The sequence below is a fragment of the Rhinopithecus roxellana genome, chromosome 4 (genome assembly GCF_007565055.1).
Source record: "Rhinopithecus roxellana isolate Shanxi Qingling chromosome 4, ASM756505v1, whole genome shotgun sequence".
Classification (NCBI taxonomy): Eukaryota; Metazoa; Chordata; class Mammalia; order Primates; family Cercopithecidae; genus Rhinopithecus; species Rhinopithecus roxellana.
In genome coordinates, this window is record NC_044552.1 from 49,187,233 (window position 1) to 49,212,768 (window position 25,536).

At 34.4% G+C, this 25,536-nt stretch overlaps 1 protein-coding gene across 1 annotated transcript in view; it reads right to left on the reverse strand.

Moving 5' to 3' along the window:
* FAM83B (family with sequence similarity 83 member B) overlaps positions 1-25,536 on the reverse strand; it is a 76,637-nt gene that overhangs the window by 19,074 nt on the left and 32,027 nt on the right. The gene's annotated exons all lie outside the window — the stretch shown is intronic.

Here is a 25,536-nt window from a genome sequence, read left to right on the forward strand (position 1 = left end):
GTCGCCCAGGCTGGAGTGCAGTGGCCGGATCTCAGCTCACTGCAAGCTCCGCCTCCCGGGTCCACGCCATTCTCCTGCCTCAGCCTCCCGAGTAGCTGGGACTACAGGCGCCCGCCATCTCGCCCGGCTAATTTTTTGTATTTTTTTTTATGTGGAGACGGGGTTTCACTGTGTTAGCCAGGATGGTCTCGACCTCCTGACCTTGTGATCCGCCCGCCTCGGCCTCCCAAAGTGCTGGGATTACAGGCTTGAGCCACCGCGCCCGGCCTAGCTTTAATTTAAAGGAAATCTGCATTTTAGTAAGATTTTGAAAAATGGGCAAATCCAAATCATGGATTTCAAGACTGCCCATAAGGTAGACAAATGGGACAAGGTGGAAACCAGTGTTACTGTTTTTCTAAGAGACATTTCCAGGGGAAAGTAGGATTTTTTGAACAGTTGTTAAGAATAAAGGTCTTAGGGGAAGTGAGACAGAGAAAAAACTATTCTAGAAATAGAAATATACCTAGGAAAGGATGAAAGATGGAGAAAGAGTATACGATGATTTGAAGACCAAAAAATTAAATATACAGTTGTTCCTCAGTTTACTGAGGGAATGGTTCCAGGACTTCTGCATATACCAAAATCTGCACATACTCAAGTCCACAGTCAACCCTGAAGAACCCACGTATATGGAAAGCAGGACCTCCATATATGCAAGTTTCATACCCCTTAAATACTGGGGTATTTTATCCATGTTTAGTTGAAAAGAATCTGCAATAAGTGGATTGAAGCAGTTCACACCCATGTTGTTTAGGGGCCAAATGAACTTGCCTAAAATTAGTTTAGCAGATAATATAAGCAAAAGAAAAGAGTGAATTAAAAAGGTGATATAATTGAGAAGGAAAATGCCCTAAAGAACAGGTCCCTAAGATGTAGAGTCTGTGTTGATTGTTGGAATAAAAGTAAAATAATGCTAGAAGAAGGGGAAAAATCATTTAAGTGGTTGTCCACCTTCTATGTGCCAGGCATATTTATTGAGCACCTACTATGGGCCATGCAAGAAGAACAAAATCCTGCCCTTATGAAGCTTACATTTTACTGGGGAAAGACATAAAAAGTAATAAAGATAATAAATAAGTCCGGCCGGGCGCGGTGGCTCAAGCCTGTAATCCCAGCACTTTGGGAGGCCGAGACGGTCGGATCACGAGGTCAGGAGATCAAGACCATCCTGGCTAATATGGTGAAACCCCGTCTCTACTAAAAAATACAAAAAACTAGCCGGGCGAGGTGGTGGGTGCCTGTAGTCCCAGCTACTCGGGAGGCTGAGGCAGGAGAATGGCGTAAACCCAGGAGGCGGAGCTTGCAGTGAGCTGAGATCAGGCCACTGCACTCCAGCCTGGGCGACAGAGCGAGACTCCGTCTCAAAAAAAAAATAAATAAATAAATAAATAAAATAAATAAAAATTAAATAAACAAATAAATAAATAAATAAATAAGTCAATTATGTAACAAGCTATAGGGTTTTTGGGGAAAAAATAGAGCAGAATAGGGGATCATGGGTTCCTGGAAATTCAGGAGGAGTTTGGGGGTTTCAGGGAAGGTCTCTTTGAGAGAGTGTCCTTTGAATAGAATTTAAAGGAAATGACATTATCCACATTGATATCTTCAGGAAGACTGTTGCAGGCAGAGGAAACCAGCAACTCTGCTCTGGCAATCCAAAAAACAGAAAGGAGATAGCAGGAATGAAATGAGAATGGGAGAGTTATCACAATGTCTTAAAGGCATTAAAAGCCTTTTTTTTTTTTTTTTTTTTTTCCTGAATAAGACTGCAAGCTATTAAAGGGCTTTGAGTTGAAGTAATAAAATGATCTGGTTATGTTTTGAAAGGATTGTTCTGGCCACTGTGTTAAGAACAGGCTTTAAAAAAAGGTAGCAAGGATGGAAAACAGGGAGGCCAGTTGCAACTATTGGGGCAACTGAAGTGGGAGGTGATAGTGTGTAGGACCAGGACGGTAGAGTCAGGGATGAAAAGAGATGGTCAGATACTGGATATCTTTGAGTCTAAAGGTCTTGTGGATGGATTGACTGTAAGGTATGAGAGAAAAGGGAGAAAAAGTGAAGAAGACCAAGGATCGAACCCTGGGACACTCCAAGTTAAGAAGTCTAATACCAGAAAAATTCACAGCAAAGGAGACTGAGGAAACAAAGGGCAGGTGGAACCCTGAACACCAATAAAGACAGTGCATTTGTAAGAAGGAAGGTGAACTTGAGAGGTTCCAATCCTACAGCTAGGCCAAGAATAGTTTTAGCGGAGATAGAACAGCAAGAGCTTCAGTGGAAGACATTTAGTAGAGAATTGGGGCAGACACTAGACAGAAGATACAGAAAATCACTTTTGTGTAATTTGGCTATAATAGGAAGCAGAGAAATTGAGCAGTAGGTGGGGGTTGAGCTGAATCAAAAAAGGTTGTACTTTTTATTTTTTAATTGACATAAAATTGCATGTAATCATCATGTACAACATGATGTTAAGATAGAGACTTAATCTAGGTGTCCATCAACAGATGCACAAAGAAAATGTGTGTGTGTGTGTGTGTGTATAAATAAATACTATTCAGCCATAAAAGGAATGCAATTATCCTATTTGTTATAATGAATGAACCTGGAGGGCATTATTTTAAGTGAAATAAGGCAGACACAGAAAGACAAATACTGCGTGATCTCACTCATATGTAGAATCTAAAAATATTTTAAGGTGAGAGAAATAACAGTATGTCTTTATGCTAATGAAATGCTACAGTAAAGAGTAAAATTAATAGTGCAAGAGAAGGTGGGAGGTGAGGTGGAGAAGGGGAGAATTTTTGGAACAATGTCTTTTAGTAGACAATAAGGTACAGAGTCTAGTGCAAAGGTAAATAAAAAAATAAAATAAAATAAAATAAAATAAAATTATAGCACAAAGAGTAAAGACCAGTAACTGATCATCTGTTATATGAAGACAGAGGGCCAAGTATGAAAGTGCAGATGCTGGTGGGGGAGACAGTGTGGCAGTGGAGACAGTGTGGCAGTGGAGACAGTGTGGCAGTGGTGCTGTAGATGTTCTGAGTTCTTTGATTTTCTCAGTGTAGTGGGAAGCAAGGTCTTCAACTCAGAGTGAAGATTCTAGAAGACATTTTAAAGATCTAAGGAAAAGGTTACTATGTAGTCATCTAGGAGAGTACAAAATAAAATACACTAAGAAAATATAATATGGTTGCTGGTTAGCTTTAAGGCTCACCAGGTCATAAATTTAATATGGGACCAGTCAATGTGGTTGTAAGTTATTCTCCAACCCTGTTTGGTGGCAAGGCTATAGAAATGGAGTAGGCAGAGTTTGATTTAGCCATGGCTGTGGTTCTGCCATGAGTGTATAACAAATTGAAGGAGGGCAGGGAGATTGAAGGTGTATATAATATGGAGTGGCTGAAATGACTGATCATGGGCTTTGATATAGAAAGGAGAGAAGATGTCATGAATGTGAGAAACAGTGAAATGAGGGTAGGATAAATCAATTTTAGATCCTGTTGGCATTAAAGAACATTAGATATTAAAGGATTATTGTTAAAGATTGAATATATATCTTATCTTTAAAATATACATGTCAATATAGTTATAGATGAAAGCATCATACCTTATATTTACTTCCCATTATAATGGATGAAAAACATGGCCATGAATGATAATTGTTGAAGCTAGTTGATTGTACACAAGGGCTCCATATACTATTCTTCCTACTTTCAAAACTTTTCATAACATGAAGTTTAAAAAATTAAAAAGACAAGAATATTTTATACTAGCAGATACTAGAGATGATAAGCCAAAAATAGAAGTAGAGGTGGTAGTCAGAAGAATAGTGTTGAAAAGAGTGACACAGACCAGAAAACAAAAACTGTAAAGAAATGAGGGGGAATGGAATGACCTGAGAATAGGTGCACGGCAATATACAGCATAATGTAATGGATACACTGTGAATACATTAGAAGATGAGCAAAGTTATGGATAATATATGAAATAATTTTTATTTACTCTAATTAGAGTATTTAAACAAAATTCTGGATCATGCTCAAATTCTATCTGTGATGACATTCTTCAAACTACCTGTGAAACATACTCCAATCAGATTTTCTCTAGAAAGAACAATTTCAATCATTCCAGTAGCTTCCCACAATCTTTTTCTTGTTTGTAAATGGTATGAGGAGCCAGATGAAGGGAGAAACTAGTGATAACAATCTCATCCATGTTTGAGAATATTTTTCATAATGTCAAATACACAAAAAGTCTTAAAATCATACCCCAAATTATTAATTTAATGCATTAGCTATGCATTAATGAGGGGTGTAATGATATATAGGCATTAAGATTTTTTTAAAGTCCATATTATACATTTATTTTACAAAATAACTTTCAAAAACATATGTCTAGTGCAGTCTGGTACTAATTTTTTTTACCAGAATTTTTTGAATACAGAAACAGTATTGTACAACATGGTATTCTTTAATTAGCACATCTAAAAATTTATTTTTAATTTGCCAGATAGTCTCATGTAACACATTACTTTAGACTTTGGAAGTGAACAAAAACACATTACTAGGATACATAAAGGGTTTTGTTTGCAAAAAGTAATTGAAGTCACTCAGCCAATGGATGTTTCTGTCACACTAAAGGCAGAACAAATGACAGTCTTTCTTGCATGACAAATAATACGCTGGATCAGGATCCAGGAGACTAGATTACCCATCTCTGACAAGCTTATCTGATGTCAACGAAGCCAGGTTGCTTTTCAGGGCTTCTGTTTCTTTGTACTCTCACTTGATGTGTGGAAAAATTACATGAAATCTACAGTAACTTTTAGCTAAGCTGCAAAAGGCAAAATAAAATGTAACTTTTTAAAAAAATGATGGATTACATTCCTGGGAAAGAATAACAATTAGAAATGAGGTATGCCAAATCTGATCTGAAATTATTACATGCTTGGTTAGTTATCAAAATTACACTGTGTTGCACACATGGCCACATGGCTACATATAATTGAAGAAAAGTTATATGCCTGATTAGTATAAGGCTTTTCAAAAGGTACATCAATCGATTATATTAATACAGAAACCGGTTCTATTAATTGGTATTCATTAAAATACCATGACATTATATAGTTCTTAAATTATTTACTTGCTTCTTCATTAATTCTTGTCATGAATTCACAATTCTTGCATTATAATTTGAAAAGGTAAATAAATAAATGCATTCATCAGAAACATGAGACTTAGAAAACTTTAGAATGCTATCCCAGGACATTTTTAAGATCTGAGTAAAACTTCCCATCTTTTCGTATTAAAGGTCTCCGAGAACCTGACCCAAGGACATTCGCCTTCACTCATCTTTCTTACAGTACTAAATTTTCCCGAAGTGACCCAGACCCCAGAGCATACCGACGGTATATATTACATATATAGTCAGTGAATATTTTGATAAGTTCATATGCATTACAAAATTTAAGGTCATTCAGGAAAGTACATAATCAAGTGTTAAGTAATACACGGGAATGGTAATTCAGAGAAAGAAAAAACAATAATCTGTATGTACATGGTTGTAAAGGTGGGTATACAGTAGAATGAAATAAACAGGCCTTCATGGATAAGCAGTAAATAATGAGTAAAATTAGTTTTACCCATTCAAGGTGAAAGGCTAGTACTGCAAAGATACAGAGGCAAAGGTAAAAAAGATGAGAGTTCTAACAAATGTTTATTGAATTAACATAAAGTTAAATACAAAGATCATTATGCTCACAAATAAGGAATATAGTTAGACAGGATTTATACAGATTATGAAAGATCTTGAAAATCTGATTCATTATTACATCTGGTCTGGAGACCAATATAAGTGCTAGAAAAGAGAATATCTAGTCAAAACAGTGTGTTGGAAAAATGTATCTGATAGTAATATGCATACTGAAAATATCTAAGTTCTACTGAGTCATACAATTGAATAAGATTGTGAAGCCTTCTGTATGATGTTTATCGTAATTTAATAAATGCACCAAATAACCAAAATGTGTGGTGGAAACCAGTGATAAGAAAAGTGAAAATAAATGACAGATTTCATAGAAAATATTCATCACAGTGTTGACATTGAAAACTTGCATTTCCTTACAAATATGCTTCACTATTTTCAATATTTTATGTTGAACCCTACATTGTTTTTCCCTTTGAAGTCTATTATAATACAGAGCTATTAGCAATATGCTTTGGTATGACCTAGATACTTAATGAAATATAGGTGTACCTTGGGTTAATGTTCTTTAGCCACACAACTGTCATTATCACCCTCACAACTGAATATTATTCAGACTTCTTTTGTAATTGCCTAAATAGAGACAGGAGGATTTTTTTTTCAACAGAAGAAAAACTCATAGGGAGATCAAATTAAAAAAAAAAAACAGATTAATGGAGCGCTAGAATAACATTAAAACAAAATTCAACACAACTGAAAAGCTTTAAGAATTCAATAACAGAAATAAAGGGAAATGATCACTTAAGGGACATATATTTCCAAGTCTGTAAACCCTGTCAAAAGCAATCTGCTAAATGATTTCAGAAAAAAAAAAAATGAGGCTGATATAAAGAAGTACCTTTGGCCCAAATCCTTCTATAGCCTAAGTAAGAGTATCCATTTTGCATGAAATTTATATATAATATACTGTGTGCACTATAGTATTGCTTACTAACTTATGGCTTTACATTATGGATGTATTAATAATTTCTCAGATATTTAAGAATCTGTCCTAACTGCCATATCTATATATCTACTGGTTTGGTCTGCCATAAATTAAGTGATTCTGGGAAAGTCACTGAAATGACTTTGAGTCTCACACACCTCTAAATATAATAAACAAATAAACCAGAGAATATCTTGCGTGTACCAGGTTCCAAAATTTTATGTTTTCAATAACCATTCATTCACTCCATATTATGATGGATAAAGTAATATAAATAGACATAGATTTCAAGCACTATCATAAAAGAGTATTACAGAGTTTCATTTGTATATATTAAAACATGAGAACTGAGTCACACTAGACATGTTGCCAACTTATTATTCAAAACTGATTTATATATTACTAGGGGGATACAAACAAGACTTGATAACTATAATCCTAATTATCTAGACTTTGTAAATAATGAGATCTCAGTAGTTTTTAGTAGTAATTGGATTAAAAGGTACATTGTACATAGCTTGCTTGGTGAAAGCACGGAACAAATCTAGAGTATTGTAATAAAAGTCAATTGGAAATATAAAGGGCATGTTTGGGTTCCGTTATGGCAACAGTAATCTATAAAATGAAAGTTAGTGTATGGTAATTCAGAAAGGAATTTGTATACATTATTTCCGCATGATTTGCATCATATCATAGAACTGAAAATACTTAATACCACAAAAATAAATCATGTTTTTACCTTTGTCCAATTTAAGGAAATCTTTATATCAGCTCTGTATAAGTAAGCATCTTTGATTTTTAAAGTAACTTTTGCTCTAATAAGGAAATCTACAAGGAATTAGGAGGAAAAAGAATGAGGAGTAGGCCTAAAAGAAACTGCAAAGATGAGTCATAGTTTTATTTTTACTTATTTCAACAATTCAATCATCTTTCATGTTCTAACTTCCTCGGTACTTCCTGAAAAGTTACTTTGTTTGAAACTTGGTCTGGTAAGTTTCCCAAGCATGGGCCCTCAAAGCCAAGATGTAGGAGGGTAATTAGTGGTGGAAAAATGAGCTCAAGACCCCTCAGCCTCTCCTATATTAGAATAATCTAGCTCTGTGATCACACAAATAATGCACCTTACAAAGCATAAGAGGAAGCTCTGCAGAGAGTTACACCATTTGAGGGGATGCTGGAAGACAGAGAGGAGGCAATGCCAAAGCATATTTAGTTCAACCAGAAAACAATTAAAATGCCCCTAACTTTGTGCACAATCTACCTCTCAGTATGTCAGAAGGATGTTGATATGGTTTGACTGTGTCTCCATCCAAATCTCAGCTTGAATTGTAGTTCCCATAATTCCCCTGTGTTGTGGGAGGGTCCTGGTGGGAGGTAATTGAATCATGGGGGTGGTTACCTCCATGCTGTTCTTGTGATAGTGAATGAGTTCTCCCAAGATCTGATGGTTTTATAAGAGGCTTACCCCCGCTTCACTCTGCACTTCTCCTAGCTGCTGCCACGTGAAGAGGACCTGTTTGCTTTCCCTTCTGCCATGACTGTAAGTTTCCTGAGGCATCTCCAGCCCTGAAGAACTGTGAGTCAATTAAACCTCTTTCCTTTATAAATTACCCAGTCTGGGGTATTTCTTCATAGCGGTGTTAGAATGGACAAACACAGATGTTCTTTAAAATAAAGATGTGTGCTGTATTACTACAGAGTTAGAAATCCCAGTGTTTTCTGACTTGCTGCTATTGAAGAATCAGGGCCAGTTTTAGTCAAATTCTGACAATATTCGTAAAAATGTAAGGAGAACTGTATTTGAATTTAATGATAGACCTAAGAAACTATGAAGCATTCATAATTTCTCTCTCTCTCTCTCTTTTTTTTTTTTTTTTTTTAGATGGAGTTTCGTTCTTGTCACCCAGGCTGGAGTGCAATGGCACGATCTCGGCTCACCACAACCTCTGCCTCCCGGGTTCAAGCGATTCTACTACTTCAGCCTCTCAAGTAGCTGGACTACAGGCGTGTGCCACCACGCCCAGCTAATTTTTGTAATTTTGTTTTAGTAGAGATGGGGTTTCACCATCTTGGCCAGTCTGGTCTCGAACTCGTGACCTCATGATCCACCTGCCTCAGCCTCCCAAAGTGCTGGGATTACAGGCATGAGCCACCATGCCTGGCCAGCATTCATAATTTTTCTAAGTGTATGTTATAGTATTCTAATACTTCATTACCATAGAATCACTTCATTAGGCATGAGTATCAAAATGTAATATTTATATATGATTTTTTTCCTTCATTCTGAATTTTATTATTAAAATTGTCAAACCTACAGAAAAGTTGAAGGAATAATACGAGTATCTATAACCCATCACCAATATTTTTAAATGTTAAAATTTTGTTATATTTAATTTTACAGGTATTTATTAAGTGACATGGGATCAAAATTCAGAGTAAAAACAGATACATCTGATGGCTATATTTTTTAATAAGAGTTAGAGAGAGGGTTTCAGATGGATTCATAAGGCAACTTGCTAAAACAGAAGAATTTTTTATGAGACTTTTTAAGCCATGCATTAAAAGTAATAAACATTTTTCTACTTAATTTCTTAATAGCTTACTATTAATTTTTCAATTTTGCACTATAACCAAATGTGTAATTCATCATTTTCACTGGTGCTATTTAAAAGAAAACTTATTATGGAGAAAATTAGTATTATAATAACTATTATTTTAGATTCTTAATTTGAACCAAGAAAAGCTACTCAAAATTCTGACCAAGAAAGTAAAAATTCTGAACAAGAAAGCAAAAGTTAGATCATATATTTTTAAATTTTTCTCTGGCTTTTTTTATTTTCATCAATCATGAATACAGGCATGCATTAAAATTAGAAATGATTAAATTATTAATTTAATTATGTAAATAAGACATTGGGAAGGGAATATTTAAAATGGAAATTTAAAAAAAGATCATTTTAGAGTTAAGTGAAAACTTTAGTTGTAAATAAAACCTCTGGGTTAGACTAAACCATATCTGATCTTGCTAAGCATGTGTTTTGTAATTATTGAGTTAGTTAGATCTTTCCATAATTAACCGTACAGCTTGAGAGTACTTACTCTGTTATACCTAGTTTCTAAGGTAGTTATAACTGATATATTTCAGGTATTCAATAAATTTTGGTTGGGATGCAGTGTCTGCACGGCACCTGTTCTCAAAGAGTACACAGTATTGAGAGACTCATTAATAGAACTACAAATCATTATGACATTTGCCATAAAATGTACATAACACAGTAGAACAAACTACTGTAAGGGAATAATTGTTGATGACTAAGAATTATGTGTCATCAGTATCTACAGCCTACAGTGAGTGAGGCATCCCTGTGGATCTTGTTTAATAAGGGAAACGAGACTGTCTTCTAAGAATTAAATGTCAACAAATGAAAGCATTCAAAGTCCCTTAGCAGACAGCAAGGTCTGCAAGATGTAATAATAGCCAGATTAAAGATAGCAACATAACATATAAAAGTAGACATTTCAGTAGAAAAATGTAGAACTTGGTTGGTAAGTCATGCAAATAGAGTCACAGAGACAAATACTGCCCACGTTCATCTGTGTACTATCCAGAAGAGAGGAGGGGTATCAAAAGGCATGAACTTGATCTTTCTATAATATTGGCTAGGTATATTTGGTTTAATAATGGCATCAGAGCCAGAAGCATTTTAAACATCCTATTAGCTCCTCTTATTCTGATTTTATAGCCTTCAAATATATTGGGACTTAGTGTGTATATTGCCACAAAGAGAGACTGAGCCAGCTGGAAAATGCAAATCTGCTAGGATATTGAGCATTTACAATTGGCACTGTAAAATGAAATTATTTTGTCAGACATCCGCGTTCCAAGCTTAGTCAATATGAGTCTGTGAATCAGGCTTTTAATTCTTAAGTGTAAGGTTCAGATTCTGGATTTTGGCAAAGTGACTAAAGAAAAAAAAAAAAAAAATTCCCCCAAGACCTCTTGGTAGGTAGCCTTTTCTCAGTAATGTAATTATCCATGGTCCTGAGATAGCTATTATCTTATTTTGTACTTTAGTGATACAAACAGGTTTCTGTCATGAAAAAAGGAGTGAATGGCACTGCAGGCAGAAAGAGAAAGAGGGAGGAAGGAGTAAAAATTCCTCTGTGTAAGGAAAATTGTAAAATAGTGCATGAAGAGGAGTTTGGGGAATAGGAACAGAAGCTTTATGAAGGTTGAGCAGCAAAGCAGCACTACAGCAGAAATAGCTAGAGGCCCAGTTTGTTGGGAAATGGAATTCTATTAAGAAAGAGATGGCCATAAAGCTAGAAAGATTGTAATGGTAAATATGGCTGATTGCAGAGGGAAGTCCTTGAATGCTAGGCTAACTATGGATTCTATAAGGCACAACAGTGAACCATTCATAACTTTATAGTCAAAGAATTACATGATTAAAACAATACCAGAGAAGATTAATGTGTTTGTATACATAGGATGAGTTAGAAATATGAGTTTCTGCCAGTAGATAGAGGAGTTAGGGGGTTTCAGTCCTAGTCTAGCATGAGATGCCAACGTGGATGGCGAAAGCAGGAATAAAAGGGTTGGAGGTAAAGTTGTAAAGGATGATGTGACAAGACTCATTGGCTAATTGCCTCTAATGGACAACAGAGAAAGGATAGATAGAAATCTCTAGGGTGTAGAGACCTAAATTACATGGAGAATTATTGTAGCATTAAAAGAAAACCTAAAATTCAAAAATAGTTTTTCATTTTTGTGTATAAAGAAAGCCATAAGACTAAGTCAAAACAATATGACAAAAAGTTGTGTTACTTTTTAATCTACCTACCATTCATCCATCTATCCATCCACACATCCACCCATCTAACTATCTATGCTTTTTTTTTAACTATAGAAACTCGAGAATTTTTATGCATAAAAACAGGTGCGTGAACATCAAAAGAATAAAATGGGATAGAGGTGATTTGCTTGATGACAGAAGGTATCAGTGGCATCACAATGATATGGTGTAAGCACAGGAGAAAAAGTCTGCCTTAGAATTAAGTTATGCAAATATGCTAAAACTATAGGGAAGAAGAGAATGGGTAAAAATGAAAAGGCATATTTCGGTGGTGAACAGGACATAAAGGAGAAATGGCAACCAGATTAGGGGACTGTCACTTGATGCCATTAACATACCATTCATGATTGGAGGTAAAGTTTTCCTTTGGGTGCAGTCAGTGAGGGTTCAGATTGTGGGCTTGCCAGGAAGTGAAAAAGATCAGAATAGCCGCTCTGAGAAATACAATAAGACTTTATGAGAAATTTTTAAAGGGTTGGCAAAGTTCAGTAAGAGCCCAACTGAGATTCAAAAATGTAAACTTTAAGTTGACATTTTTTACAAATTTTTTAGACATTTTCCAGCAATGCTCATCAAGCCTGGAGTGAAAGCAAAGGCAGCAGGAAGTGGGTTTGATTCAGGATTAGGGGTTCCTCAGGTTAATAGACAGATGGGTTCTAACACAAATGACCAAACAGCATCCAAAGAGACTGATGGATGGATAAGAAGAATGTGAAGAGACCAGAAATCAGCATAAGAAAAAAAGTCAAACTCAGTGGGTTTGATGAAAAGTGACCTCTAGGGTGAGACAGAATGTAAGTGCTAGGTTCAATATATAAATAAATAGGTTATTTTTTATTATGTCATGAAACTTGGCATTTCTAATATGTAACATAAACTTAAGGTTTTGTCCTTTCTAGCAGCAATGTTATACAACACATAATTCATGAATAAATTCTAGTTTTACACAGTACTTTGCTGATGTTAATAGGAACACACCCATTGGTATCTTATGTTTAAAAGACACCTAGAAAACAGAAAATACCCCACCACTATTTACCAAAAAAGGAGAGAGAAACTTTTAGATTAAAAGATTACTAAGAGGCATATCAACAAAATGCAACGTGTGGACGAGAGCTTGTTCGGATTTCAACAGAACAACTGTTAAAAGACATTTAGGTAACAATCAGGAAAAGATCAACACTGACTGGATATGTGATAATATTAATGATTATTTTTATTCTTTAGGTTTGATAATTACACATGGGGTATGTTTTCAAAAGGTTTTTTTAATATAAAAAAAGACAATCACATTGAAACAATTCAGATGAAATTAAAAATATATGATGCATGAAATTTGCTTTAAGATAATTCAGCAAGAGTGGGAGATATGAAGGAAACAAAATTGACCACAAGTTGATAATTACTGAAACTGATTCTTCATATACATACGTTGGAAAAGTTCCATAACAAGATGTTATGTATTCAATGACCTATTTTAGCTTTCACTCCATCTATCTTATTCCTCTTCTCATGTTTTTTTTTCTATTTTTATCTCTCTTTAACTCATATATAACATTCTTGCTAAATTTTCCCTTTTTATTTTTGTTCTCATTCTCCCTAAGTCACCTTTCAGTACTTCCTTTTCTTCCACAAGTGTCTGTCTCTGGGTATCTATTTGAATCTGGGATCTGCCATTTTCTACTGCGGTAAACTGAGAGAAGAAAATTATCTCTGAGCCTCTATTTCCTCATCTGTAAAATCAAGTAAGTACTTTCCTGCCCCATGGGATTATTGGGAAAACTGAGATTATGAATACCAAGTTGTTAGAGCAGTAGCACATGGTAAGGAAGCACTAAGTAGTGGCTACTATGAATAAAAATGTTGGTGACAATATAATTTGAAGAATAGAAATTGATAGTTCCAAATGTAAAGAGAAGATTGGTGAGGTGTTTCACATTTCTCAAGCCATTATTTTTAATTTATGTTGACTTTAACCAAATATTCTTCCAACAATTAACACAACAAATACGGCAAAACAAAACTTTCTATTCCCATTTTAAGAGGTTGCATTCTTTACATGGGTGATAATTGTTTCACTTTGATGTCAAGTATAAACAATTAATTAACCTAGCATAAAAAATCAAATATACTGCATAGCAAAAATAGAGTTCTATCCATTCTTTAGTAATTTCCATTTTAATAAAAAACTTACATATAAAGCAGTTACATTCAAGTCATAAATTGGTAAAGTAGCAATTTTGTATTTAATGTAATATATTCCTACATCTGTACCCAATAGTCAACTTCTATCTACCTAATCTCCTGTTTATTTCACTCCACTATTCCTCATTCTTCTCTTGGATATTTTCACACCAATAGCTTTCGTAAATTATGCATTATTTTTCACTTTCAAGCCTGAAACTTGAAAGACAGCATACCTTTGGTGGTAGGAAACATTGGTTCTCAAAGCTAAAGATGTGAGAAATAAATTTTCAGGGGGCCATCAAGCTAAACTGAACAACTTTAGCCATATTACTTAGAATACTAACTGAATATTCCTCTCACAAATATTTAACAACTAATGATAAATGAAAACAGATAATCTATAAACAGATAAATAATATATAAATATACAGTTCAAACTATAAAACTTAGAAGATATTTTTCAATTGGGCTGTAAGATGCAGAGTTCGTATTAACAATTTCTATTTTCAAGTTTTCAGGTAATGATTAAGATCTCACTATCAGAATTTTTTTTTTTTTGGCTGGGGAAATTATGAAGTATAATTCACTTCCTTTCCTAAAGCAGGTTCATAAAAAAGAAACTGTCAGTGTTCTGATTTGGAAGGTTGCTTCTGTTTATTACGTATTTTACGTCTAAAAACTGACATTTTATTGAAATTGAGATTGCCTATATCAAAAGCTAAAATAACCACATTTACTCCAACCATTTTCATTACATTAAACCAAATTGTTTTATTTGTGAAATTCAAAAACTTTCATAGCCTTATGTATCACACTTGATTGATATTCTAAATAAATATGTTATTTGAGAAAATAAACCATGCTTTATATAAATATATTCCCAAGCAGACAGTTAAGTTACAAACAGAGGGATCATGAAATATAATGATTAAAGAAGAAGAAAATGAGACAAAGAGGGCAAAACATAGAAAAACAAGTATAAAAGTTATCTTGGAGCAATACATTAAATGTGGTTATTGTACCAAAAATATAAAATGGCATTTAAAAACTTACTTAAACTTCACGTATTTCCAAAGGCTGAATAATTTCATCTTTCATACATAAGGACACAAATAATATTAAAAAGATAAATCTATTGTGATAAGCAACATTCAAATTAGAATTTCAATTTGGGCAAATGAAATATTTTGAGAAAATTTAAATATGCCTATCATTTGGATTTCTTGAGACTTCATTTTCAGAAACAGATTAAATGGCAAGAGAAAATTATATCAGATGGCCAATAAAAATCCCAATAGTCACAGCAAAGGAAAAATTATCCAAATTACTAAAATGTGAAGCAGTTCAGCAAAAAAATCTAACCCTGAAGCTGTTATTACTGACTTTACCAAATACAACAAAGCCATATACTAAGAAGGGGCCCAAAGTATTGTGTCATCTGAGAGGAGGGAAGAAAAGGGTTTTGTAAAATATTCTTCTAAATTTATAATTCATGACAGTATGTAACATATTCAATAAAATATTTAATTTTAAAGTAAACTACAATTTGTGAGCATCTAAAACAGGCTCCTAACCCCACTTTCTGAGATAACCTTATCACTAATTATCCAATTAAAAGATCTTCTCACTGCTTTTTTAGACTTAATGTCAGACTGCCTTTTTTTTTTTCCCCCCCCCCCTTTAACTCAAACTTCCTAAGTTAGGGGCATTTCTTTCAATTCTAACATCTGGATCAAAAAACAAAGAAACAAACAAATAGTTGGTAACATTCTATATAAAAAATGTATGACATATTTTTCTATTACACACACACATACACACACACACACACACACACACACACACAGGCTGTGTGTCATTCTCTATTCCTCTCATGCTCACTCTCTCTGTACCCCCAGAAGAAAAATGATAGAACACAGACTAAGAAAAGAAAAATAACCATAATTTTACAACCAGGAAAAGTGATTCTTTTCCTTTCATCTTGATATATGTATATTTTTACAAAGCTGAGATCATCTTATGCATGTGATAATTGTATGTTGCATGTTTATCATTATAGTATATTTTCTTATTACAAACTGTTGTTACATCCCATGTTTGGGGAAAAAACAGTTCTTCAAAGCAGTATGAAGAATGCAGTCTCCACACAGAAAGACCAATCATAAATCTATTGCAGAAGTCCAGAAATGAGAACCTAACTTAATTGGCAAAGGGGATTCTATCATTCAGGGTTCTGGCAGGAATCCAAATTCCCCTAAGAGATTTAAATGCTGACATTTATGAAAATGAGACATTTATGAAAAGACTATTTACTGAAGTGTGAGCATGCTAAAGAAACCAGCAAGGAAGACAGAACTGTGGCACTAGAGGAGTGAGGGAGCAAGAGAAAAAACAAGCAAGCAAATAGAAAGTGAACTCTGCCCCGCTCCAGTGTTCTACTCTCCTGCTGCCACCTCCTGTTGGGCAACCTCGTCACCACCAGCAAGGCAGGCAACAAGGAAGCTCAGGCAATGCAGTCCGTGGCATCAGCCTCGGAAATTCCCCTTTTGAAAGGGCAGAGAAGGATGGAAAATAGATCTGGTAGGGCGGGGACAGAGAACAGCATGCTCAGGGATGTAGAACAATGGACTCGGATTTCAGAGATATTTAGAAACTAGATGGCAAATATAAAATCTGACAATTAATTGGATGGTAGGGTACATGAGGAGAATGTATTTCCAGGTTTCTTGCTGGCTAAGTGATCGGTGTTGTCAATGACAGACATCTGGAGATTGATTGTTGGAAAGAACGCATCTGGCTTTGGGTCGCTGAGTTCCAGCCATCTATGAAACAGCCAGGTGGAAACTCATAGTGTGCTGGTTTTCACGGCCTGGGACTCAGGAGACAGCTCCTGGCCTCTAATTTCCAATCTATCTTTCAGATAAACTATTTAAAAATAATTTATGGAATCATATGTAAATTCTGTACAATGATATTCAGTGTCTATCAAAAGTTAACTTTTCTTCTTAGTTTCACACCTTACTGCATCCATGTGTGCTGCTCTGATGGTCATGTACTTTCCCAATATCATGCTCATGTGGCACCTTTCTTCGGAAATCCCAGTCTTTTTTCTCTAAGAAAATTCAACTCATCTTTAAAGGCACAGGCCTCTGCAAGCCTCTTTATAAAGCCTTTGCCAATTCTCTGAGCCTAAATTAACTGCACCCTAATGTATGCTTCTCTACAGTTTAGGTATACTTTCAGTGGAGTGTTTATTTTATTCAGCCTTGTTGCTTATGTATTACTTTCTTGGGGGCAATAAGTTACTTGAGGGTAGGTGTGGACCTAAGTCATTGTTGTATCTGGTCCAATTAACTAATATAACTCAATAAAACTTATTATTCACTGTTATTTCTACAAAGCATCAGTACTTTCAAATACTAAACATGCAAATAAATATATTTAATGAATATTTCATTTTTTTCTTTTGAATTCCTGAAAATTGTAATAATTTTCTAAATGAAGCAATGCCTTGGAAATCTCTTATGGTATTAGGTTGGTGCAGAAGTAATTGCGGTTTCACCACTGAAAGTAATGGCAAGAATCGCAATTACTTTTGCACCAAACTAATAGTTTCATTTGAAATCTACAGCATTGCAAGAGGGAGTTGGATTGGAATATACAGACTGTTATTACTTTGTTTGCTGGTCTTCTGGTTCTAGGTAATATTTTATGCATGAACACCTGTATGAAACAGCTAGAGGACTCCTAAAGGTCACCCGCCATATATTCAAATAAAGTATAACCTGAAATATATTCTAAATGCTACAAGTAATAAATGTAAAAAATGTGAATCTTAGTAAGTTTGGAATAATAACACTTGCATTGTGCAAGGTACTGTAACAATCAAATTTCTCAAAACAGCCCTATGAGTTGTGTTAGACAAGTAGTGTTATTTCCATTAATACAGACACATGCCAAAGACATCAGCAATAAAAGGCTAAATATCATAGAAACGAATTTTATTTAAGATCACAGAGTAAGTGATGAAGTCATGACTAGAACTAGTTTTCTTCTAGATCAGTACGCTACTATTATACTATATGACTCCAGCCGCCTACCAGAATCAAGGGAAAATGGGTATACCTGAGGGGTTCCAGAACATAGAATCCAAATTGATCACAGATTTATGGTTAATGCTCCATTAACAAGAAGGGTCAAGGAACAGTATGATTCAAAGTTCCATTCCTGAAGCACACCTGTACCCCATGTTCTGGAATCCTGCCTCAAACTACAGGCAATTTCCATGTTACCATCATTTGCGTGAAGCTACTATTGAATTGTACATTGTCTCCAAGACGAGTTATAGCTGAAGCAAGTTTAGGACAGAATCTTAAGTCTGAGAGCTTCAGTTATAAAAGCACCTAGACCCATTATGGATGATTTTTAATATAAGCATAAATGATATGAGATATAAAAACCATTGCTAGAAATTTTGCAAAATAGTATAGCTACAGGTAGTTATTTGAAAAATCCACCCCATTTTTAATTAGAAATTGTATAATTTCTAATGAAGAGAAATTATAAAATATAATTAATAATTTTTTAATTTAGAAATTAAAAACTAATCAGAATAAACCAGAAATCAGAAAGTGTTCATCTATGCTAAATGCATACAATATTTATAAGACAGACTTCAGAGTGTTTAAAGGAGCTCTTTTCCTTGGTAGTAGAATTATACTTTAGGAATAACTCTCAAAAATGAAAGAACCCTACCTATTCAAAGTTAGAATCTCAACAGTGAAAATACAATAGCTCATGGAAGAAATTGCTTAGTTTCTAATAAAGAAATAGAGGAAAGAAAAAAGAAAAGGGAATAAGGAGTTTGAGAGTAAACAAAATCACTAAACACAACTTCTATCAGTAGAATAGCTATCCTCTACACAGCACCCATCCTGTCAGCAATTGCTAGATTTTTTTTTTTTTTTTTTTTTTTCCATGAAATCCCAAGAAGGCAGAAATCTCCATTTGGTCAACAAATTAGACAGCAACAGATGCTTTGCTATTTTGAAAGTGTCAAGCCCACTTTTTTTTTCATCTTCTAAATTATGGCCAAGAAGAACCTTAAATAAGTAATGGTAATTTTGTATTCCTTAAATGGACTTTGATTCATAACAGAGGTCTACATCATATCTGTCTCATGTCATTCCTTTGATAAAAATCATATGGTAACTTATTCAAATTAAACGTGTTCTCATAATACTTATGACCTTAGGTCTCTTCCCAAGCCCATATAAAAAAATGTATTAGCTTTAGAAATCAAGATTCCTTCACATCTTAATATATCCTCCAAAATTTGGCAACATTACAGTGTTTAACCGGAACATTGCATGGAACAGAAAAAATTCATACATTGAACAAATACATAAATTAGGTCAACTCTGACCTCTGAGGTGCCTTCAAACTCTGAAATTCTATGACACTGTTTTTTAAAAAAATCTTCATAAAACATTCTCTATGAAAATATCATCAAAACCTCTCTTCTACTTGCTCAGTCTCACCCTGTCAGAAGGCTCCTTATGTTAAAAGCTAATGAGATGTTAAGTATAGAAATTGAAAGTAAAGATCAAGTGAGAGCAAAGAGAATAGAGAACTGAAGAGATGCAGTGCTAGGTTTCTGGGAATGGTTACTAATGTTACTGAAAAACTTACTCATACTGAATTTTTTTTAACTTTTTTAAATTTTAGCCACATTTAACAAAACTTTGTGGTTGTTTGGTTATTTTCCACAGTAATACTTCCAAACCATTGAGATACGTAAATAAAATAATCTATGAAATATTGCATATTCTTAAATACCATTTGATTGAATAAAACAATGATAGGAATAATCTTTAATTAAAAACATAATAAGACTAATGTAGATAATAGCTTTTCTATCCTAAAGAAACAACAAAAGAAGCTGGAATACGTTTCCAGCATCTGTTTTATTTTACAGTTAACTAGTATTCAAGAAAAGGCACAGGCTGATAATGGATGCATAGCACGTGTTAAAAAGTAGGCTTTCTCCATATAACTGTAATGAGGTATAAATTTGAAGGTACTGTTCACTCTTAACACATTATAATAATAGAACAAATGGAAATGGGCATTCGTAAAACAGAATGGATTTCAATATAATCAGGAAAGAATGTCTAACCAAAAGGGTTCACAAACATATATTAAACAAAAGAGACTATACAATACCTGCTGTATCTGTGAATGTATTATTTCAGTATGTTGTTATTTAGTCATATGACTTGGACTTAAATATTCTTAGCAACATCCTCTATCGAATCACTATTTTTAAAAACAATCTATTAACTGAGAGAATGGTCAATAACTTGTCTTGCTTTAACTATATACTGTACTTTATTAGATTGAGTTTTCAGTCTAAAAATAATTGTTTTCTCGGCCAGACATGGAGGTTCATTCTTGTAATCTCAGAACTTTGGGAGGCCGAGGCAGGCGAATCACCTGAGGTCAGGAGTGAGAGACCAGCCTGGCCAACATGGTGAAACCCCGTCTCTACTAAAAATACAAAAATTAGCTGGGCGTAGTGGCATGCGCCTGTGATCCCAGCTACTCAGGAGGATGAGGCAGGAGAATCACTTGAACTCAGGAGGCAGGGGTTGCAGTGAGCCAAGATCGTGCCATTGTACTCCAGCCTGGGCAATAGAGTGAGACTCTGTCTCAAAAATAAATAAATAAATAAACATTAAAAAAATAATAATTGTTTTCTTGGTTTAAATTTAGATAAGAAAATCTGATAAAATAGGTACCAAAACACCAACTCAATTCATTTCATGTATGTTAACTATATAGGGTAATTGTCACAGATTCTGGCACTTTTATCCACTCTTAATAGTATAAATGACCTAGTTTATATTTCAATTGAACTAGACACTCTGTAATTTGAGGGCCTTTGAAAATGCCATTTAAATAGAATCTACAGTCTCCATAGAGATAGAACCAGCTGATCAGTTGAAACAAAGAGTCTTCATTTAGAATATCACTGGTTATTTTAATAAGGTTTTTTTTTTTTTTTTTTTTTTTTTTTTCCCCAATAGTAGGTACAGTGGAATGAATGCAAAAGAATAGTGTCAGGGAGAAAACATATAAACTATTCTGTATAGAACCTTAACCATGAAAAGAAAGAGGAAAAATCATAACATAAATAGGATAAATAGTGGGATTCTGTTCTTCCAATAGAAGAGAAAAACATGTTTACAGAGGGGTAAATGGGGAAAAATAGAAATGGAGAATTCATAATATAAAGGAAGCAATTTATATTCCTTATATTATATTCCTTAATATAAAGGAAATTGCCTCCTTTGTATTATGATTGTGATCATAAAAGATTATGATCCTATGGCCAAACCTTGATATTTGTTTCAGTTTTATTCAATTTTCTTAATACTATTTATTTTGTTAACATATAAGTTTTAGCCTTTGCTAAGTTACATAACCTTTCTAAACTTTTTATTTTCTCAACTGTGTAATTAAGAAAATAGTAAAGACTATTTCACACACACAAAGTTTTAGACAGGAGGAATAAATTTTTGAGATCTACTGCACAGCATGTTGATGATAGTTCATAATAATGTATTGTATTCCAAAATGGCCAAGAATAAAAATGTTGAGTTCTTACCACAAAAACAGGAAAGAATGTGAGGTGAAGGATAGGTTAATTAGCTTGATTTATTTACTGCACAAAGTATACATATATTAAAACTTCCCATTGTACCTGATAAATATATACAAGTATTATTTGTCAATTTTTAAGTTTCAGGTTCAAAATTTAGTCCTTTCAGCACAATCGCACATGTACTGGGAGCTTCGTATTAGGGAGAGAACTGGCTTCCTAAGGATTCCCGCCACCTGGTCAGTAGTAAAGCTAAGACTTTACCACTATGCTATGCGATTCCCAGAACAGCAGGGGCCAACAGTGGTTCCAAACAGCACCACCATCTTATATTTTCTTTGCAGCAAATAAATTCTCTCTGCTGACCCTAGGTTCTTTTCTCCACCTCTTGCTTTTGAGTAAATACAGAGAAGACTATTCTCAGTTGGTGCCCTGCAGCTACTCCTCCTATCCACCTCCTCCAGGTCCTGCCTTAATCACCATTCCTACTACCTCTGCCAATCATTTTACACCTTGTCGAAATGTCCTTCCTTTCTTTACAGATCATTGATCTCCTGTCCTCTCCCTCCTCCTTCTTTCTTTCTCTGCTCTCTTATTTCCCTCTAATTTTCTTCTGTCTTTCTTCTTCTTTCCCTGCTCCTCAGAATATATTTTTTCTTTGCTTCTCTTTACTGCTTGCCTTCTCCACAAAGCTGGTAGTATTTGCTACCTACTCCTACCATGCCAACTTTGGCTTGCATTCAGTTCACGAAGCCATGGCTAAATCCTGGCTCTTACCATGTTCTGGCTTCACAGCTCTAGTGCTAATGTCATCCACTAACCTTAGTGTCTGAGTCTCTTAGTCTAATGTCTTACCTGTCAGTCAGAACATCTTTGGTCCACCCATGGAATGAATAGTAATGACTGGTATGGGCAGAGGTGAGGCCATATCCATATGTTTATTTATTATTAAAAAATGGGCTCTCATTCGCAGACAAGCACTGTGAGAGATATTAAAACAGAGCTGTGGAGTGGGGCAAGGAATGGGAGGTGTGTTTTCCTTAAATTGCCTTAGAAAGTAGGGGGAGGCAATGATCTAGATTAGAAGAATATTTAATCCTTGGACAACAGTACCTCTACATAGAAATGGTAGTACCTGTAGATTCACTCCACAGGTACCTTAGAACTTGTAGAAGATCATGCTACTGGCTGCTTTGAAGAAGTTTTGTTTTCTCCGATGGACTTGATAACTGCCTACATATCAGCATATGTACTGATCATCATTCTATAGCACCATTAAAAACCTGTGAAGATCAACTACTTTGTAAAATATTTCAGGAGAGAAAGAGTCTTTCATTTATAATTTTTTAAAAACATTGACTCATTACTTAACAATTTAGCAATGAACAATATGTAAACAGACTTTAAACTGATTAGTCTGAGGAGCCTTAAAATAAGCAGTAAATTATCCTGGCCAAATGAGAGGGCTGCAGCAACAATCTAGGATGCAGAGGACAGTTTTCAGCCTAACAAAAGAGGTTTCTCCCAGCCATACTGGATAAGGGTTGACATGAAATCTTAGTGAGGAGGAGCTGGGAAGTGACATGAGAATCTACTCTGTACATGTGTGGTACATAAGCATATGGGGCAATGATTCCAATATTTGCCTGAAAAATGAAATGTGAGACTATATAGAAAATGTCAGAGAAAAAAATAATTAAAAAGTCTATTATGCTAGAATAAAATAATATGTTACTGGCATATAAGAAACAGACCAGTAGGAAGGTATATAGAAAAAAATAATGAGTTAAAAAACACATTTGAGTTGATTTTTATGAAGATGATTTTATAGCAGTTAAGACAGGATGAAATATTCTATTAATGTAGTTAGGAAATAATAAAGATTAATACCTCAAAAGAGTAATTATTAAAACCAATATAAGTGGCCAAGAAACATATAAAAAGATGCACAAGACCTCAATAACAGATGATTGCAAATTAAACTACCATGTTTTGCCTGTCATCTTTGTTAAAAATTGAAGCTGTTGACAACACTCAAAGTTAGCAGGTGGTGTCAGAAATATTCACACGAAGTCTCAATGGTAGTAGAAATGGAGACAATTTTCCTAAATGGCAACCTGGCAATGTTCTTTACAGTGAATATGTGACCAAGCCATACTCTTTTGCCATGTCAGTCCAACTCTTTGGACTTATCCTAAAGGAAAAGCATGATTCAAATATACAGAGATGTATATACTTAACACATTCAGCACTACACTCTCTACACTTAGGTTTATAAGAAACTTAAATGTCCAATAAATAATAAGGCATTCCAATTACAGTACACTTATATAATAGAAAACAATGATTAAAAAGTCAAGTTCAAAGAATGCTGAATATAAACCCACTTATTGAAATATAAAGAAATAAATCCATAGAAACAAATCTATAACTATATGCAAATCATATGAGGTTATTTTTATTATCTTCTATATATCTTCTTGTAATACATGAGTATTACCTTAAACATGACTTGTTCTATTTTTTCTTGTTACCAAAATGTACTTGTTTTAAATATTTGTGAAAATAAAGTGAATAAATGTCATCTTACACCTTGGGGGTTCAGTTATTCTGAACAAATCATTTTGTTTTACTCCTAAAAGCTAAATAACCCTTCAAGATTCTTGTACACAGCGACAGAACAAGTATACTAATCAGCACTCTTTGAAAAATTCTGTCTTAATAAGACTTATTTCTGCCTGACTGAGTTACAGGTTATGTTGGGATCACTAATAGAGTACTGGAAATAAAATGAGAACAATCTGACATTTACACAAAAGAAGGGGAGTTATTGCCTGGAATTCTATGTTCCTTTTAATCTTAGGACAAACATAAAAATATGGAAATATGTAGAAAAATATCAAAAACAAGGTAACTATAATGATCAGTGAGGGCATGTGTAGCCTCCAGAAAAGCAAGCTAATTAGAACTTCCACAAAGACGATGACCATAATAGAGTTGAAGACTGAAATCATGACACTGCACAATTCCTAATAACATAACCCCAGAAAAGAAATTTCATATAGCAGATATTGGACCTATGGAATTTCTACCTGTAGAAGTTGGTAGAGTCAAAGACAATGGAAATATGATCCAGAATGAGAGCTGGGCACTGTAGGCCATGGCTGTAATCCCAGCTACTCGGGAGGCTGAGGAGGAAGAATTGCTTGAGGCCAGGAGCTTGAGAAATATAATCCAGAATGAGTAAAAATAAATTCATAGTTTATAAATTTGCAAACACCTCTGAAATGGAACTTGAGGGCACTTGGAGACACAGCTTTACTTTCTAGAGTCAGATCATGGAGCACAATTGCTCTGCTATCTTTAAACATACAGCTTGGTGTCAATGTGAGAAAGAAAACATTGAGATATAGGAAAAAATGGTTGACCTAATACACCAATCCCTTCACTCTGAGTTAAATGAAATAGAAAATAACTGTGTTGAAAGTGTTTCAGGCAAATGGCAGCAAATTTGCATATTATGAATACAAATAAAGTCATGATTTCTAAGTGAGAGGGACCATGGATGGGAAGACAGCCGACCTGTAAAGGCTTGAAAAAGGAGAAAAAAGAGGGCTTACAGGAAGGAAATATAGTCTTCAAATTAGCTGTTTGTCATAAAAATGACACACCTGTCACTAAATAACATCAACCTGTCAGAGTTAAAGTGCTTAATTACCTTAAATTGCTTCTCTATAAATCTGGTTTAAAAAATGATCTGAATGTAAAATACTAAATTTTCCTCAAGGTCATTGCAAGAAAGAGCTTAGTGCCTTGACAGCATAACTTCAGCCAGCAAATATTGTTTATTTTCTTTATGTTGTTTCTTTTATAATGTTATATTTCAACATTAAAGAACCAAATAAAGGAAACAATGCAATTTTTAATAAGAACCTCTATAAGTTATTGACTTTTTATATCATAGCAATGCTGCATCTCCACATTTTAAAAGCTTCTTTGAGTGAATATGTGATTTGTTACATATTATTTCATGACAGAAAATACTTTAACATAATGGTTTGCAGGGATAAAACTATTTACCTTGTAACAGGCTCCTA